This window comes from Amphibalanus amphitrite, unplaced genomic scaffold (assembly GCF_019059575.1).
Source record: "Amphibalanus amphitrite isolate SeventyFive unplaced genomic scaffold, NRLGWU_Aamphi_draft 000815F_arrow, whole genome shotgun sequence".
In the NCBI taxonomy this organism is placed as follows: domain Eukaryota; kingdom Metazoa; phylum Arthropoda; class Thecostraca; order Balanomorpha; family Balanidae; genus Amphibalanus; species Amphibalanus amphitrite.
In genome coordinates, this window is record NW_024882309.1 from 269,556 (window position 1) to 288,008 (window position 18,453).

Below are 18,453 nucleotides of genomic sequence, written 5' to 3' on the forward strand. Positions count from 1 at the left end.
TTCAATTAGCTATTAATAATTGATAATGCAAACATTCAAGAATCTACATCATTCAATTATAGCCAAAATCACGCGGCGCTCCCAGGATTCGAACTCACGACCCTCGGATCCGTAGCCCGATACGCTACCGACTGCGCCACCGAGGACCGCGCGCCGACGATCGGAGAGGCGGATCGCGGGTGCTGGCGTGCAGAGAAATCTTTACCCTGTACGCCGTAGAAGATCGGCTGGGTTTCGTGAAAAATGGTAGAGGAATTGTCGAAAGAAAACTCATCGATCTATCATTTGGGACTAAGAACCATTGATTCCTTCAAAGGTTGACCGAGATATCGCTCGCCGAAAACAGGCCATTTAACACGTAAACCCTATGGGCTGGTAGGAAATGTACGCCGTGGAGCAGCAGTGCTACCAACTAACTTCGGCGGGGGCCGAACATAAACCGCACTCAGCCGCACTCACTCCCAATAATTGTCGCAAATGCGTCGTTGACACCCCAAAACAGTGCTGCCATATGTAGTCGTAACTCAAAATGAGGGAAACGGCAAGGCAAAATGACAGGGATCACGTGGCGTGGAGGACAGTACCTTGGACATTACTTACAGTACTAGTTCCAATAGATAGTGACTAGTCTTCATTTCCGAAATTAGGTACTTGACTCTCGAAAGTCGGTTCCGACCATAGAGATCTTATATACATAGAGATGACACGTCTATGTTAAAGCACTTGATTTCGTGGCGATTCAGTGGGTCTTTTTAAGCAAGGTTTTCTGGGGTGCCATGGTCCGTGACTTGCATTTTGTAAGGATTCGGTCAAGGAGATTGTGTTCACATCCGCTTATTTTTAAGTACAGTTTTTCTTTTTTGTCTAGCTGTGACGCTTTCGAGCGTTATTATTGAAATGAAATTAGGCATGTTTTAACCTTATGCTCGTATCAGGTACTGCATGTATCATTAACCCTCGCCGTCCGACGGGGGGGGGGGGGGCGGGTGCCGCCTCCCTATAGGGTTTTTCACGATAGCTCCGAACACGCGGGCGATAGAGAGCTGAAACTTGGCATACCTGACCTTTGATCCAAGCCGCATCTTGTGACACCAACCGCATTTTCAGGTCAGGTCAGGTCACTGACCTGTGACGTCATAAGTGAACCTCTGCACAGTCCTCAGATGTCGCAACTTCGCAACGCCGTCAGTGCCAGAGGAACTTTCACAGGGAGATGAAACTTACAGGATGTAGTATCATCCAGAGGTCTCACAACTTGTACATATATCTCGGATTTTCCCTAAAAATCACATGAGGTCAGGTCGGCCACGTGACCTCACCATTAAGTATAAGTCAATGGGGAAAAATGAAAACTGCTTTGTTAGCGCCGAGAACTATCTCAAACTGTCTCCAGCACATGGAATCGTGATGTCTTGCACGCCTTGCAAGGTCCGATGCTTCACTTTTGCATTGTTGACATTGCGTGGCGTCATTTATGGTCACTTGGGTCATTGATTAAAGAAAGCGCGGTTTTGGGGCTCATGATCACATATATAACCGCAATGAAAACCGTAAGACGGTTTGACAAAAGTCAGTTTGTCAGTTTGGCCAACATGTCTTATTTTCTTGGCCCTATTTTGAATATAATTATTAGCATGAGGCTTACGGTTTTCATTGCAGTTATATACTTGGGCCATTAGAGTTTTTCATCAATAACTCCCCATCAAATTGAGTTAGCGAGTCGGGAAAGCCACCAATAAACTCAGGAAGACCTGCCGATTCGAGTAATATGTAGCATGACCTCTTTCAACCAGCTTCGTGATCTAGGGGAGCTGACCTGCCCTTGACCCGAGGTCAACACCTCAAGTTGACCTCACCCGAACAAAAAGTATACCATTCGACGCGCCTGAGCGAGGCGAACACGATGATGCCAAAATCGCGGCTCTCCGACCGTTTTTTTTGCGAAGTTATGAAAAACTGAACCCTGGCCCTTGGTCACTTGACCTGACCTCATGAGACCTTAAAATCGGGTACCAGTCCCTGTGTCTTGTAACGGCGCACACGCTTGTTTTTTCCGCGACGCTCTAGCTTCATCAGGGGCGAAACGGCGAGGGAAATCGTACCAACGCCCCCCCCCCCCCCCCCGGCCGGCGCGTATGTAGAAAACCAATAGGTCCGGCGAGAGTTAATGTATCATTGAATGGGAACATGCAACATATGTATATTTGAGCTTGCACCGTGCTCAGAAAGGTTCAGAACAGCCGTTTTCACGACGGTTGACCGAAAACGCCAAACTTGACCAAATCTTAAGGAACCTACCCTGAAAATTCCATGAACCTGACCCAAATGACCTTAGACCTGTAACCTTTTTTGGGGGGGACCATGTCAGGGGGGCGATGCATAAAACATGCATCGCACAACAATAGTAAATAGTAAAGTTGGTTCATGTGCTGACCCTCGGTGACCTGACCTGTGACCTGACATGGTATTATCAGTGACCTCTAATAGCAACATATATTCTAGGCAACGTACGCCCTATTTTTAACGTACGCGAAACATTTTATCTTTGACCTGACCTGTGACGTCATCGGTGACCCCGAGGTCAATGAGATTGGAGTTCCGTCGACAAATTTGACAGGGCTATCGAACATCGTTTGAATGTTACGGATCCGTCCAGTAGTTTCGGAGATACGGGAGGGGGGCAAAAAAATGCCCCCCCCCCCACCGCGCGGAAGGTGGCCGGGAGGTCCACCGCCTGCCGGGTTGATGAGACCCTGAATGAGAGAGAATGTTTTTAGGCGAGCTTTTAAAGGAAACAGTCCACTTTCCTGAAATCAGTATTTTGCTTTTGATTTATGATTTTTTATGCTCAAAATAATCATGAAATAAAATAAAACCTTTTTGTAAAAACAATTATTTTCTTTATTTTAATATAGGGCGAACTATATTCTATGTAAAATAATGTTTGACGCGGAAGCTTATTACGCATTGACCAATCATATTGCGTAGCTCAAACCTACGAATACTGCATTGGCTGTAAGCAGCACGCTGATTGGCTGACGATGACGTGGCTGCATTCCTGTGCAAGGCACGCATTCCTCTACAAGGCACTCTTTTCGGAACGAGAAATGGAATTTCTTCGTCTAGGGTGATCGTTGAGCCGTAAAAGCTCCTGATTTGTGCTAGTCTCAGCTCAAGCTACGAAACTGCTATTCCAGCTCAAAACCCCATGTTAAAAGTGAACTATTTCCTTTAAGGAATTCAATAAAAACACAAAATGAAATCATGCTACAAATTTCATTGCTTACCTCAGGAATGAAATAAGCCAGGAAAGAACAGCAATATTTTTAACCAGTAAAACGCCTTTTGGGGCGACCAACGGAGCGAGCGAGAGGGTGGGCCTTGGACAAGCAAATTTGCAAGGGACACCTCCAACTAACTTGTGCACTGCACCCTACTAACCGGTCCCTAGCGATGTGCCAAATTTGAGCGCAATCGGCCTAGCCGTTCTCGAGATCTGGATGCGGCACCCTGCACGTGCACACGTGCAAAATGGGTCGCAACTGACTTTTGCACGGCACCCTACTAACTGGTCCCTAACCATGTACCAAATTTCAGCACAATCGGTTCAGCCGTTCTCGAGATCTGGAATCGACCCCTGCACGTGCGCACGTGCAGCAGCACCCCAACTGTGGCACACGGATATGCATTGCCTAGTGGGTGCCTACCTACATACCAACTTTCAGCGCAATCGGCCAAGTAGTTACCAAGATATTGCAACAATTGCAAAACTGACACCTCTTCGTTTTGCACGTGGCACGTGCATAAGCGGTCATCAACATGCATCGAGAATAGTCCAATACTTGGTAGAAGGAATGAAGCTACCCTAGAAATATTATCGAATGTAAATCGGTCAAGTGGTTGCTGAGATATAAGCCTCGCAAAAGCGTAACTACGGCCGGCCGGCCGCTCATACTCAGAAATTTCCGTTAATCTACGAAAGACTACGCTTGCTTCGCTCGCTACGTAATAATTTCTTCAGACTAACAATGCCTCAGCCATATTGGCACGCTACTGGCTGAAAATAAGTTGCTTAAAAAGACCCACTGAATCGCCACGATTTTAAGTGCATGTCATCTCTATGTATATAAGATCTCTATGGTTCCGACGAGGTCATATTACAGATGCACCGCGGCACGGGAAACAATCCCTGGCTCGGCAATGGACATCACGGCATGAACAGGTTGAGGTAGGAAAACGGGTGTTTGCAGGGGCGTAGGCAGGGGGGGGCCACTGGGCCATGGCCCCCCCCCCCCCCTTGGGCGCCGAAGGCGCCCTTGCGATTGGAGGGCGCCGAAGGCGCCCTCCAATCGCGAATGCAATTGTGATAGAATCGAATCGAAAAACAATCGCGACTGGATACGTAAGCCTATATGATCGCTGCCTTCCTGCCCACTGATGCCCTCATTTGATCGGTGTACTCCTACCTATTGGTGCTCTCCTGTAAATAGGCGCCCTCTCACCCGAAGGCGCCCTCCTGTAGGTCGCCACCCTGCTACACATTGCTACCATTCTGCTGGTCGGCGCCCTCATAATTATTGGCGCCCTCCTATCTATTGCGCCCTCATGTGAAATTTTTATGGCCGCCCTCCTCCCTTTTGGCACCCTCTTGTTGAGTGCCGCCCTTCTAGCCATTGGCGCCCTCCTACCTATTGGTTTCCTAGTCCCTCCTGTTGAATGCTAATCGGGGCCCTTCTACCTATTGGCGCCCTCGTGTTGATCGCCGCCCTCCTAACCACTGGCGCCCTCCTGTTGATCGCCGCCCTCCTATCCACTGGCACCTTCCTGTTAAATCGGCGCCCTCCTCACAGACGCCCTCCTGTTCAATGTCATCCTCGGGCAAAGGCGCCTTCCTCACCATTGCCACCCTCCTGTTAATCGTCACCCTTCCACTCATTGGCGACTTCCTGTTGATGACCGCCCTCCTACCCATTGGCGACCTCTTGTTGATCGCCACCTTCCTATCTATTGGTGCTCTCCTGTTCCTTGCCGCCCTCTCACCCATGGTGGCACCCTCCTGTTGATTGTTGATCGGAGCCTTCTTACCTATTGGCGCCCCCCTTTTGATCGCCGCCCTTCTACCCATTGGCGTCCAAGTTTCGGTGATTGAAGGTGCTCAACACTGTATGCATCTGTGAGAAGGTCATGAGGGCTGGTCGAGGTAATTTGGATGAAAAGCCCGAGAAGACTAATCGATCTCATGAGGAACAGCCCTGTTATGGTTCCTCTTTCTGTTGCTGCCGCCTTCTCGTTGTGCGCTTGTGTTTACGCACCTCGCGCTCCGGTATCAATCCGATATGGTGATCTGGTGTCGGTGAGTATGCCACCGCCAATAAACTTTTCTAAATTTCTACATCGTCACCCATGGGCAAAGCTTTCTATACAGCTTGTGTGGCATCGGCCCCACCAAACCTTAGGTATTTTTTACACCTTCAAATTTGGTAAAAGAGCGGGAAGAGCTTTGAACAGTGAGCACGCAAAAGATGTGCCTAAAAAGCGGAGGAAAAGGTTGTTTTCAAAAATTTCGCGCGCCTTCGGCGCAGCATTTCGCAAACTCTTCTTTACTAGGAACTTAGTACCTATGCCAATAACTTGCAACCTTTTTGTCACGTGTGAGATGAACCCGCGCCAGGAGGTTTCTTCAGACATGCGGTTAAAAAAGATCCGAAAAAGGTGCCACTACGTTACGAGCTTCCGTTTTTTTTCCTGGGGGAGAGAGGGAAGTGGGTGAGCGGGAGGGGCACACCTTTTGGTACATTGCTTTTACACGTGCTGTAAAAATGCAAACCATAGTCGCTAAAAGCAAGGTCATCAGGTCATGTCAAGTGCTCTAACTTAAAAAAAGTGCTCTAACTTAACTTAAATTGTCACTTAAGCTGAGCGGGTGACTTGACCTTTTTTGGCCTGGAGTAAAAACAAAATACACACGATGCCAAATCAATGCAGCATAACCTACCATACCAAGTCACGCAAAAAAAAAAACTGGTGGCGTGGTAAAAAAACGCATCCACCCCCCCCCCCCCCCCCCCCCCACTGAGCGGATTTTTATCTCGCGACCGTATGGCGCCCTCCTGGGGTGAGGTGGCGCCCTCCAAACCCTTGGCCCCCCCCTTCGCGATTTTCTAAATACGCCGCTGGGTGTTTGAGCAACCCATGTTCATTGTGCCAGTCATCAGTCATGCCAGGGCACTAAAGAGTCAGTCATGCATGACACGCTCATGACTAACTTGCGAATTACGATTCCTGACCACTGGCGGTCGCAGCCGCTAGCAAAAGGGGGGGCCAAAGTCACACTCGCGGGACATAACATTTATCCGTCACCGGGAGGGGGGGGGGTGATCGGCTATTTTTTTACGTCCACGAGGTGCCGCGCAGTTGGCATTACTTATGCTTCATCCATCTGATTCTTGCGTGAAATCTTTAAGCTCAATTTAAGGCAAACTCACCAGTTCCATTTCCCGTCCCACGGTGCTTCCACCGGTCGGCCCACTGCACCATGACGACGGATCGGTGTAGCATAGGTATACTGGAAGGTCAGGCACGCGGATTCATGACCTTACCACTATAAAACAATTCGGAAAAGTACAGATACCTCTTGCTTTGAACAAGCATGTGAAACCCAGAGAGCATTTTCAGACTATGACATTTACCTACCCATATAGGTAAATGTCCGTGAAGTTAGCGTCAGCAACAGCAACGAATACAGCGTCGGATTCAGAATCGCTTAAAAAACCGCCATCAGGTTAATTTGGGGACGGGGAACACGAATATGACATTTATTTTGCCCTAGCTCCCTTCCTTCATCCCTTAATCGTCCCTTAAAGGACGGGGCGCGTCAAAAGTGCCCCAAGGCTTCGTCTGATCGCCAAAATAATGGTCGCAATCGATTCCTCGGGTCAATATCTAACCTCAGTCGAAGGTTCCAGACCTGTGCCTCCTATCCTTCATCCCTTAATCGTCCCTTAAAGGACGGGGCGCGTCAAAAGTGCCCCAAGGCTTCGTCTGATCGCCAAAATAATGGTCGCAATCGATTCCTCGGGTCAATATCTAACCTCAGTCGAAGATTCCAGACCTGTGCCTCCTATCCTTCATCCCTTAATCGTCCCTTAAAGGACGGGGCGCGTCAAAAGTGCCCCAAGGCTTCGTCTGATCGCCAAAATAATGGTCGCACTCGATTCCTCGGGTCAATATCTAACCTCAGTCGAAGGTTCCAGACCTGTGCCTCCTATCCTTCATCCCTTAATCGTCCCTTAAAGGACGGGGCGCGTCAAAAGTGCCCCAAGGCTTCGTCTGATCGCCAAAATAATGGTCGCAATCGATTCCTCGGGTCAATATCTAACCTCAGACGAAGGTTCCAGACCTGTGCCTCCTATCCTTCATCCCTTAATCGTCCCTTAAAGGACGGGGCGCGTCAAAAGTGCCCCAAGGCTTCGTCTGATCGCCAAAATAATGGTCGCAATCGATTCCCCGGGTCAATATTTAACCTCACTCGAAGGTTCCAGACCTGTGCCTCCTATCCTTCATCCCTTAATCGTCCCTTAAAGGACGGGGCGCGTCAAAAGTGCCCCAAGGCTTCGTCTGATCGCCAAAATAATGGTCGCAATCGATTCCTCGGGTCAATATCTAGCCTCAGTCGAAGGTTCCAGACCTGTGCCTCCTATTCTTCATCCCTTAATCGTCCCTTAAAGGACGGGGCGCGCCAAAAGAGCCCCAAGGCTTCGTCTGATCGCCAAAATAATGGTCGCAATCGATTCCTCGGGTCAATATCTAACCTCAGTCGAAGGTTCCAGACCTGTGCCTCCTATCCTTCATCCCTTAATCGTCCCTTAAAGGACGGGGCGCGTCAAAAGTGCCCCAAGGCTTCGTCTGATCGCCAAAATAATGGTCGCAATCGATTCCTCGGGTCAATATCTAACCTCAGTCAAAGGTTCCAGACCTGTGCCTCCTATCCTTCATCCCTTAATCGTCCCTTAAAGGACGGGGCGCGTCAAAAGTGCCCCAAGGCTTCGTCTGATCGCCAAAATAATGGTCGCAATCGATTCCTCGGGTCAATATCTAACCTCAGTCGAAGGTTCCAGACCTGTGGCTCCTATCCTTCATCCCTTAATCGTCCCATAAAGGACGGGGCGCGTCAAAAGTGCCTCAAGGCTTCGTCTGATCGCCAAAATAACGGTCGCAATCGATTCCTCGGGTCAATATCTAACCTCAGTCGAAGGTTCCAGACCTGTGCCTCCTATCCTTCATCCCTTAATCGTCCCTTAAAGGACGGGGCGCGTCAAAAGTGCCCCAAGGCTTCGTCTGATCGCCAAAATAATGGTTGAAATCGATTCCTCGGGTCAATATCTAACCTCAGTCGAAGGTTCCAGACCTGTGCCTCCTATCCTTCATCCCTTAATCGTCCCTTAAAGGACGGGGCGCATCAAAAGTGCCTCAAGGCTTCGTCTGATCGCCAAAATAATGCTCGCAATCAATTCCTCGGGTCAATATCTAACCTCAGTCGAAGGTTCCAGACCTGTGCCTCCTATCCTTCATCCCTTAATCGTTCCTTAAAGGACGGGTCGCGTCAAAAGTGCCCCAAGGCTTCGTCTGATCGCCAAAATAATGCTCGCAATCAATTCCTCGGGTCAATATCTAACCTCAGTCGAAGGTTCCAGACCTGTGCCTCCTATCCTTCATCCCTTAATCGTTCCTTAAAGGACGGGTCGCGTCAAAAGTGCCCCAAGGCTTCGTCTGATCGCCAAAAATATGGTCGCAATCGATTCCTCGGGTCAATATCTAACCTCAGTCGAAGGTTCCAGACCTGTGTCTCCTATCCTTCATCCCTTAATCGTCCCTTAATAGACAGGGCGCGTCAAAAGTGCCCCAAGGCTTCGTCTGATCGCCAAAATAATGGTCGCAATCGATTCCTCGGGTCAATATCTAACCTCAGTCGAAGGTTCCAGACCTGTGCCTCCTACCCTTCATCCCTTAATCGTCCCTTAAAGGACGGGGCGCGTCAAAAGTGCCCCAAGGCTTCGTCTAATCGCCAAAATAATGGTCGCAATCGATTCCTCGGGTCAATATCTAACCTCAGTCGTAGGTTCCAGACCTGTGTCTCCTATCCTTCATCCCTTAACCCGCGCCCAGATGGGGTCTGCCGAGCAATGCGGTCTGATGGGGGGGGGGCCATTTTGGCCCCCCCCTCAGATCTCGAGAACCACGCAACATAGCGACAAGCGGTAAACGGTGTTGGATAGCCCCAACGGGGAACTACCTTGTGACCCAATTTCATTGACCTCGGTCAAACCGATGACGTCACAGGTCAGGTCAAAGGTCGAATTTTCACCGTTTACAGGCATTTCAAGAAATGCGTTGTAAAATCGAGTAAAATGCATTTCATTGAAAATCATCGATGGGGAAATGATCTTCAAACACATATTTTGCTATTTGAGGTCACTGATACCAGGTCAGGTCACAGAGGTCAGGTCACTGGGGGGGGGGGGGGTCACAATATGAAAGTGTCGTGTGATACATGTTTTATGGTCCATTTTACATGACAAATGCGATTATGTGGGTCAGACAGACTTAAGGGCCAGCTTAGATCACGTTTTGGTCAAGGTCAGGTCAAGGTCAGGTCAAGGTCAGGTCAAATTAGGTCAAATTTCAAACATGATATTTTTGCATAAAATGGGTATTGATTCGATGCCGCTCGTCACGGGGAGTTCAATGGTGGTCTCCGTTTTGCGCTACGAGGTCTAGAATTGCTAAAAATTGAGTTCAAAAATTTGACGTCATCAATTTTTAACAGTTTTTTCGCTATAACTTGGCCAAAAAAGAGGTATCGATCTAAAATTTGGTGTGTATATCGAAGAGCGCAGGGACTATCACATATATTCCGTTTTTTTTCGAAATTCGAAAAAAAATTGGAATTTTTTTGAGTTTTTCTAAAAAAAATCAATTTTTTTGATTTTTGGGGGTCACAATCCCAAAATTTCGAAAATCCGAGATGGCAGTTTTGTAGCGCCGTCTTTTCTTTACACAACCACATAAAGAACTTTAAAATTGCTTGTTAACTGTAGAATTGGTGAGCGTTTCAAGATGTCATGTTTTTTGCTCATTTTTACTCGAACATGACCTAAGTTTGACCTCAATAACTCCTGACCTGAGGTGACCTGTGACTTGAAATTTTGTGTGAAGGTGTCAAATTGATGCCCGGTAAGGTACCCAAAATTTGGCGGTGCTGCGCGCTGCCGTTTTCGCGCTATTTAAGAAAAACCACAGGGGGGGCCAAAATGGCCCCCCCATCAGGGCGCGGGTTAATCGTCCCTTAAAGGACAGGGCGCGTCAAAAGTGCCCCAAGGCTTCGTCTGATCGCCAAAATAATGGTCGCAATCGATTCCTCGGGTCAATATCTAACCTCAGTCGAAGGTTCCAGACCTGTGCCTCCTATCCTTCATCCCTTAATCGTCCCTTAAAGGACGGGGCGCGTCAAAAGTGCCCCAAGGCTTCGTCTGATCGCCAAAATAATGGTCGCAATCGATTCCTCGGGTCAATATCTAACCTCAGTCGTAGGTTCCAGACCTGTGCCTCCTATCCTTCATCCCTTAATCGTCCCTTAAAGGACGGGGCGCGTCAAAAGTGCCCCAAGGCTTCGTCTGATCGCCAAAATAATGGTCGCAATCGATTCCTCGGGTCAATATCTAACCTCAGTCGAAGGTTCCAGACCTGTGCCTCCTATCCTTCATCCCTTAATCGTCCCTTAAAGGACGGGGCGCGTCAAAAGTGCCTCAAGGCTTCGTCTGATCGCCAAAATAATGGTCGCAATCGATTCCTCGGGTCAATATCTAACCTCAGTCGAAGGTTCCAGACCTGTGCCTCCTATCCTTCATCCCTTAATCGTCCCTTAAAGGACGGGGCGCGTCAAAAGTGCCCCAAGGCTTCGTCTGATCGCCAAAATAATGGTCGCAATCGATTCCTCGGGTCAATATCTAACCACAGTCGAAGGTTCCAGACCTGTGCCTCCTATCCTTCATCCCTTAATCGTCCCTTAAAGGACGGGGCGCGTCAAAAGTGCCTCAAGGCTTCGTCTGATCGCCAAAATAACGGTCGCAATCGATTCCTCGGGTCAATATCTAACCTCAGTCGAAGGTTCCAGACCTGTGCCTCCTATCCTTCATCCCTTAATCGTCCCTTAAAGGACGGGGCGCGTCAAAAGTGCCCCAAGGCTTCGTCTGATCGCCAAAATAATGGTTGCAATCGATTCCTCGGGTCAATATCTAACCTCAGTCGAAGGTTCCAGACCTGTGCCTCCTATCCTTCATCCCTTAATCGTCCCTTAAAGGACGGGGCGCGTCAAAAGTGCCCCAAGGCTTCGTCTGATCGCCAAAATAATGGTCGCAATCGATTCCTCGGGTCAATATCTAACCTCAGTCGAAGGTTCCAGACCTGTGCCTCCTATCCTTCATCCCTTAATCGTCCTTTAAAGGACGGGGCGCGTCAAAAAAGTGCCCCAAGGGTTCGTCTGATCGCCAAAATAATGGTCGCAATCGATTCCTCGGGTCAATATCTAACCTCAGTCGAAGGTTCCAGACCTGTGCCTCCTATCATTCATCCCTTAATCGTCCCTTAAAGGACGGGGCGCGTCAAAAGTGCCCCAAGGCTTCGTCTGATCGCCAAAATCAGACGTCCGCGACCAATATTTGGCGATCAGACGAAGTCTTGGGGCACTTTTGACGCGCACCGTCCTTTAAAGGACGATTAAGGGATGAAGGATAGGAGGCACAGGTCTGGAACCTTCGACTGAGGTTAGATATTGACCCGAGGAATCGATTGCGACAATTATTTTGGCGATCAGACGAAGCCTTGGGGCACTTTTGACTCGCCCCGTCCTTTAAGGGAGGATTAAGGGATGAAGGATAGGAGGCACAGGTCTGGAACCTTCGACTGAGGTTAGATATTGACCCGAGGAATCGATTGCGACCATTATTTTGGCGATCAGACGAAGCCTTGGGGCACTTTTGACGCGCCCCGTCCATTAAGGGACGTTTAAGGGATGAAGGATAGGAGGCACGGGTCTGGAACCTTCGACTGAGGTTAGACATTGACCCGAGGAATCGATTGCGACCATTATTTTGGCGATCAGACGAAGCCTTGGGGCACTTTTGACGCGCCCCGTCCTTTAAGGGACGATTAAGGGATGAAGGATAGGAGGCACAGGTCTGGAACCTTCGACTGAGGTTAGATATTGACCCGAGGAATCGATTGCGACCATTATTTTGGCGATCAGACGAAGCCTTGGGGCACTTTTGGCGCGCCCCGTCCTTTAAGGGACGATTAAGGGATGAAGGATAGGAGGCACAGGTCTGGAACCTTCGACTGAGGTTAGATATTGACCCGAGGAATCGATTGCGACCATTATTTTGGCGATCAGACGAAGCCTTGGGGCACTTTTGACGCGCCCCGTCCTTTAAGGGACGATTAAGGGATGAAGGATAGGAGGCACAGGTCTGGAACCTTCGACTGAGGTTAGATATTGACCCGAGGAATCGATTGCGACCATTATTTTGGCGATCAGACGAAGCCTTGGGGCACTTTTGGCGCGCCCCGTCCTTTAAGGGACGATTAAGGGATGAAGGATAGGAGGCACAGGTCTGGAACCTTCGACTGAAGTTAGATATTGACCCGAGGAATCGATTGCGACCATTATTTTGGCGATCAGACGAAGCCTTGGGGCACTTTTGACGCGCCCCGTCCTTTAAGGGACGATTAAGGGATGAAGGATAGGAGGCACAGGTCTGGAACCTTCGACTGAGGTTAGATATTGACCCGAGGAATCGATTGCGACCATTATTGTGCCGATCAGACGAAGCCTTGGGGCACTTTTGACGCGCCCCGTCCTTTAAGGGACGATTAAGGGATGAAGGTTAGGAGGCACTGGTCTGGAACCTTCGACTGAGGTTAGATATTGACCCTAGGAATAGATTGCTACCATTATTTTGGCGATCAGACGAAGCCTTGGGGCACTTTTGACGCGCCCCGTCCTTTAAGGGACAATTAAGGGATGAAGGATAGGAGGCACAGGTCTGGAACCTTCGACTGAGGTTAGATATTGACCCGAGGAATCGATTGCGACCATTATTTTGGCGATCAGACGAAGCCTTGGGGCACTTTTGACTCGCCCCGTCCTTTAAGGGAGGATTAAGGGATGAAGGATAGGAGGCACAGGTCTGGAACCTTCGACTGAGGTTAGATATTGACCCGAGGAATCGATTGCGACCATTATTTTGGCGATCAGACGAAGCCTTGGGGCACTTTTGACGCGCCCCGTCCATTAAGGGACGTTTAAGGGATGAAGGATAGGAGGCACGGGTCTGGAACCTTCGACTGAGGTTAGACATTGACCCGAGGAATCGATTGCGACCATTATTTTGGCGATCAGACGAAGCCTTGGGGCACTTTTGACGCGCCCCGTCCTTTAAGGGACGATTAAGGGATGAAGGATAGGAGGCACAGGTCTGGAACCTTCGACTGAGGTTAGATATTGACCCGAGGAATCGATTGCGACCATTATTTTGGCGATCAGACGAAGCCTTGGGGCACTTTTGGCGCGCCCCGTCCTTTAAGGGACGATTAAGGGATGAAGGATAGGAGGCACAGGTCTGGAACCTTCGACTGAGGTTAGATATTGACCCGAGGAATCGATTGCGACCATTATTTTGGCGATCAGACGAAGCCTTGGGGCACTTTTGACGCGCCCCGTCCTTTAAGGGACGATTAAGGGATGAAGGATAGGAGGCACAGGTCTGGAACCTTCGACTGAGGTTAGATATTGACCCGAGGAATCGATTGCGACCATTATTTTGGCGATCAGACGAAGCCTTGGGGCACTTTTGGCGCGCCCCGTCCTTTAAGGGACGATTAAGGGATGAAGGATAGGAGGCACAGGTCTGGAACCTTCGACTGAGGTTAGATATTGACCCGAGGAATCGATTGCGACCATTATTTTGGCGATCAGACGAAGCCTTGGGGCACTTTTGACGCGCCCCGTCCTTTAAGGGACGATTAAGGGATGAAGGATAGGAGGCACAGGTCTGGAACCTTCGACTGAGGTTAGATATTGACCCGAGGAATCGATTGCGACCATTATTGTGCCGATCAGACGAAGCCTTGGGGCACTTTTGACGCGCCCCGTCCTTTAAGGGACGATTAAGGGATGAAGGTTAGGAGGCACTGGTCTGGAACCTTCGACTGAGGTTAGATATTGACCCTAGGAATAGATTGCTACCATTATTTTGGCGATCAGACGAAGCCTTGGGGCACTTTTGACGCGCCCCGTCCTTTAAGGGACAATTAAGGGATGAAGGATAGGAGGCACAGGTCTGGAACCTTCGACTGAGGTTAGATATTGACCCGAGGAATCGATTGCGACCATTATTTTGGCGATCAGACGAAGCCTTGGGGCACTTTTGACTCGCCCCGTCCTTTAAGGGAGGATTAAGGGATGAAGGATAGGAGGCACAGGTCTGGAACCTTCGACTGAGGTTAGATATTGACCCGAGGAATCGATTGCGACCATTATTTTGGCGATCAGACGAAGCCTTGGGGCACTTTTGACGCGCCCCGTCCATTAAGGGACGTTTAAGGGATGAAGGATAGGAGGCACGGGTCTGGAACCTTCGACTGAGGTTAGACATTGACCCGAGGAATCGATTGCGACCATTATTTTGGCGATCAGACGAAGCCTTGGGGCACTTTTGACGCGCCCCGTCCTTTAAGGGACGATTAAGGGATGAAGGATAGGAGGCACAGGTCTGGAACCTTCGACTGAGGTTAGATATTGACCCGAGGAATCGATTGCGACCATTATTTTGGCGATCAGACGAAGCCTTGGGGCACTTTTGGCGCGCCCCGTCCTTTAAGGGACGATTAAGGGATGAAGGATAGGAGGCACAGGTCTGGAACCTTCGACTGAGGTTAGATATTGACCCGAGGAATCGATTGCGACCATTATTTTGGCGATCAGACGAAGCCTTGGGGCACTTTTGACGCGCCCCGTCCTTTAAGGGACGATTAAGGGATGAAGGATAGGAGGCACAGGTCTGGAACCTTCGACTGAGGTTAGATATTGACCCGAGGAATCGATTGCGACCATTATTTTGGCGATCAGACGAAGCCTTGGGGCACTTTTGGCGCGCCCCGTCCTTTAAGGGACGATTAAGGGATGAAGGATAGGAGGCACAGGTCTGGAACCTTCGACTGAGGTTAGATATTGACCCGAGGAATCGATTGCGACCATTATTTTGGCGATCAGACGAAGCCTTGGGGCACTTTTGACGCGCCCCGTCCTTTAAGGGACGATTAAGGGATGAAGGATAGGAGGCACAGGTCTGGAACCTTCGACTGAGGTTAGATATTGACCCGAGGAATCGATTGCGACCATTATTGTGCGATCAGACGAAGCCTTGGGGCACTTTTGACGCGCCCCGTCCTTTAAGGGACGATTAAGGGATGAAGGTTAGGAGGCACTGGTCTGGAACCTTCGACTGAGGTTAGATATTGACCCTAGGAATAGATTGCTACCATTATTTTGGCGATCAGACGAAGCCTTGGGGCACTTTTGACGCGCCCCGTCCTTTAAGGGACAATTAAGGGATGAAGGATAGGAGGCACAGGTCTGGAACCTTCGACTGAGGTTAGATATTGACCCGAGGAATCGATTGCGACCATTATTTTGGCAATCAGACGAAGCCTTGGGGCACTTTTGACGCGCCCCGTCCTTTAAGGGACGATTAAGGGATGAAGGATAGGAGGCACAGGTCTGGAACCTTCGACTGAGGTTAGATATTGACCCGAGGAATCGATTGCGACCATTATTTTGGCGATCAGACGAAGCCTTGGGGCACTTTTGACGCGCCCCGTCCTTTAAGGGACGATTAAGGGATGAAGGATAGGAGGCACAGGTCTGGAATCTTCGACTGAGGTTAGATATTGACCCGAGAAATCGATTGCGACCATTATTTTGGCGATCAGACGAAGCCTTGGGGCACTTTTGACGCGCCCCGTCCTTTAAGGGACGATTAAGGGATGAAGGATAGGAGGCACAGGTCTGGAACCTTCGACTGAGGTTAGATATTGACCCTAGGAATCGATTGCTACCATTATTTTGGCGATCAGACGAAGCCTTGGGGCACTTTTAACGCGCCCCGTCCTTTAAGGGACGATTAAGGGATGAAGGATAGGAGGCAGAGGTCTGGAACCTTCGACTGAGGTTAGATATTGACCCGAGGAATCGATTGCGACCATTATTTTGGCGATCAGACGAAGCCTTGGGGCACTTTTGACGCGCCCCGTCCTTTAAGGGACGATTAAGGGATGAAGGATAGGAGGCACAGGTCTGGAACCTTCGACTGAGGTTAGATATTGACCCGAGGAATCGATTGCGACCATTATTTTGGCGATCAGACGAAGCCTTGGGGCACTTTTGACGCGCCCCGTCCTTTAAGGGACGATTAAGGGATGAAGGATAGGAGGCACAGGTCTGGAAGCTTCGACCGAGGTTAGATATTGACCCGAGGAATCGATTGCGACCATTATTTTGGCGATCAGACGAAGCCTTGGGGCACTTTTGACGCGCCCCGTCCTTTAAGGGACGATTAAGGGATGAAGGATAGGAGGCACAGGTCTGGAACCTTCGACTGAGGTTAGATATTGACCCGAGGAATCGATTGCGACCATTATTTTGGCGATCAGACGAAGCCTTGGGGCACTTTTGACGCGCCCTGTCCTTTAAGGGACGATTAAGGGATGAAGGATAGGAGGCACAGGTCTGGAACCTTCGACTGAGGTTAGATATTGACCCGAGGAATCGATTGCGACCATTATTTTGGCGATCAGACGAAGCCTTGGGGCACTTTTGACGCGCCCCGTCCTTTAAGGGACGATTAAGGGATTAAGGATAGGAGGCACAGGTCTGGAACCTTCGACTGAGGTTAGATATTGACCCGAGGAATCGATTGCTACCATTATTTTGGCGATCAGACGAAGCCTTGGGGCACTTTTGACGCGCCCCGTCCTTTAAGGGACGATTAAGGGATGAAGGATAGGAGGCACAGGTCTGGAATCTTCGACTGAGGTTAGATATTGACCCGCGGAATCGATTGCGACCATTATTTTGGCAATCAGACGAAGCCTTGGGGCACTTTTGACGCGCCCCGTCCTTTAAGGGACGATTAAAGGATGAAGGATAGGAGGCACAGGTCTGGAACCTTCGACTGAGCCTAGATATTGACCCGAGGAATCGATTGCGACCATTATTTTGGCGATCAGACGAAGCCTTGGGGCACTTTTGACGCGCCCCGTCCTTTAAGGGACGATTAAGGGATGAAGGATAGGAGGCACAGGTCTGGAACCTTCGACTGAGGTTAGATATTGACCCGAGGAATCGATCGCGACCATTATTTTGGCGATCAGACGAAACCTTGGGGCCTTTTTGACGCGCCCCGTCCTTTAAGGGACGATTAAGGGATGAAGGTTAGGAGGCACAGGTCTGGAACCTTCGACTGAGGTTAGATGTTGACCCGAGGAATCGATTGCGACCATTATTTTGGCGATCAGACGAAGCCTTGGGGCACTTTTGACGCGCCCCGTCCTTTAAGGGACGATTAAGGGATGAAGGATAGGAGGCACAGGTCTGGAACCTTCGACTGAGGTTAGATATTGACCCGAGGAATCGATTGCGACCATTATTTTGGCGATCAGACGAAGCCTTGGGGCACTTTTGGCGCGCCCCGTCCTTTAAGGGACGATTAAGGGATGAAGGATAGGAGGCACAGGTCTGGAACCTTCGACTGAGGTTAGATATTGACCCGAGGAATCGATTGCGACCATTATTTTGGCGATCAGACGAAGCCTTGGGGCACTTTTGACGCGCCCCGTCCTTTAAGGGACGATTAAGGGATGAAAGATAGGAGGCACAGGTCTGGAACCTTCGACTGAGGTTAGATATTGACCCGAGGAATCGATTGCGACCATTATTGTGCCGATCAGACGAAGCCTTGGGGCACTTTTGACGCGCCCCGTCCTTTAAGGGACGATTAAGGGATGAAGGTTAGGAGGCACAGGTCTGGAACCTTCGACTGAGGTTAGATATTGACCCTAGGAATAGATTGCTACCATTATTTTGGCGATCAGACGAAGCCTTGGGGCACTTTTGACGCGCCCCGTCCTTTAAGGGACAATTAAGGGATGAAGGATAGGAGGCACAGGTCTGGAACCTTCGACTGAGGTTAGATATTGACCCGAGGAATCGATTGCGACCATTATTTTGGCAATCAGACGAAGCCTTGGGGCACTTTTGACGCGCCCCGTCCTTTAAGGGACGATTAAGGGATGAAGGATAGGAGGCACAGGTCTGGAACCTTCGACTGAGGTTAGATA